Below are 2,229 nucleotides of genomic sequence, written 5' to 3'. Positions count from 1 at the left end.
TTTTTTTAGGGTTTTAACACTCTTGTAAAAAAAAAATCTCTATTTTCGACATAGGGTTTTAAATTAAATTTTATTGTTAAAATGTGTTTATTATAAAAGATAATGTTAACATAGCCCAACCTAGAAATACAATATTGTTTTACAATTTTTAATTGAATTGAGATTTCGTTATTTTTTTTGTGATATTTATGTAAAAAAGTGTTTATTATATGAGAATAAAGAAGATATAACATCACTTATAGAAAATATGATAAATACTATTAGTTTGCAAAAAAAAATTATTTAAACATAAAATAAAATATTTTATTTAATAATATCGACAATTACAAGTTAAACTAAAATTAAAATTTTTCATCGTGTATTATGTATAGTTTTTAACGTTTCTTTTTTCAACTAAAATTGATTAAATGGAGTATCAATTTTATAAGTTAAAAATGTTAAATATAAAAAATGTATATTATTAATATACCTTCTTAGTTATTTGTATTTGCATATGGTTGTCTCTAAGTAATTATAACGGCAATTGTTATTTATTTACAAAAAAAACACGACGCCCATTGATTTTGTATTGAATTTAGATTCTTGGTTCGAAACCTACCATTAAATCCAAACATTTTTTATGAATTTCAACCATGTTCTATGAATTTCAACCACGTTCTGTGTTCCCAAAAAATCATTATCTATGTATTAACACAACCATAGCTCCATATTGGAAGCTCTTTTCTTTTTACTTCAACGTCTAAGAAATCAAAATAATAACTCGTTTAAGACTAATATATCCTCCTAAATTATCTATAATAAAAATTAAATAAAGCAGAAAATTCCAACAGCAACAAATATAATAAAATGTAGTTCATTCTTATTGTCGATAAAGTGACTCAATTAATATTTGTTTGATAAAAAAAAAATAAGATCCATGTCATTGTGTATTTGTCTCAATTATTAAGACAACAAATAGTGAATTTCTACTTTCAATAAATATCTATGGTTAAAAGTATCTACATCCAAATCAATCCAAAAAAATGCAAATTGATCCAAACAAGTTGAAAACTCGTACAAAATCAAATATTTTTTAAGTTTTTTTTTGTATTCTTTCATAAAAACCACATTGATTAATTGAATTTTGAATTTATTTTCAAATTAAAACCAAACCACAATCATAAATTTAAATATTTTCTTATTAGTATGATATAGTATAAATTATTTATTGGTTTTTAATTATTTTTTCTAAAAATACTTATAATTTAATTTGTTCTAGTTTGTTGCTATTTCATGTATTTTAAATATAATCAATCAGTTATTCAATAATATTAAATTTCAGTATATCATAAGCGATATTTTACATCAAACTTACTATTTTATCATGTTTGTATAATATTAATATTTACTTTTTCAGTTGCAATTTAAATATACAAAATTTGATCTAAATTAAACCATTTGAAATTGAATATGATCGATTTCAATTTTTTTAAATTTGTCATCCAAATTTAAATCGTATTTAATTTTATCTTTAAATAGAATGAATTTTAGTTCAAAATTAATTCAAACCACACCGCAGATACCCTAATCGTCATTAGAATTTCAATTTATATTAAGTGATAATTGTTTTGGTTTCTTTAAAGTTAGGTGGTGAGTGTTTCTCATGACATACACAACATATTCAACCTAGATCCAAGTTTTGACCCACTTTTAAAAGGTCGATATTAGAGGTGTACACATTTTAAGATATGAAATATTTTATTTAAAAAAAAGGTACCCACTATTTATCAAGTTGGTAACTTTACAAAAACAAATTATAACTTTATATACTTAGATGTCAACCTAGGTCCACCTATGTACCACTTTTAAAAAGTCAATAATATTGGAGGTACTGATTATATATATATACAATGAAACCCAGCTGAGCATGTATCATTAAATTGTACTAGTCATTTTCCATATATCAAAGCCGTTAAAAAAAGGAACAAAATATCATTCGTCAACGTTAATAAGATGCGTAAATTTGTGTATAAAAATAATTTAATGACTATCATCCAGTTGTAGTGGAAAAGTTGAATGAGATGTATATATTTGAGTAAGAAGTCTATCACCAATAACTATACCTCCGTAATCACAAGCAAAAGAAGCTATCCCTCTATACTCAACAGCAAAAGAACACCAAGTATAGTATGATTTCCGTTAGATCAGTTAATAAAAAGAAGTTAGCAGGATATGAAAGGTTCTGCTGAA

Source organism: Cicer arietinum, chromosome 8 (assembly GCF_000331145.2).
Source record: "Cicer arietinum cultivar CDC Frontier isolate Library 1 chromosome 8, Cicar.CDCFrontier_v2.0, whole genome shotgun sequence".
Lineage (NCBI taxonomy): Eukaryota > Viridiplantae > Streptophyta > Magnoliopsida > Fabales > Fabaceae > Cicer > Cicer arietinum.
Note: the sequence above shows the minus strand (reverse complement) of the source record.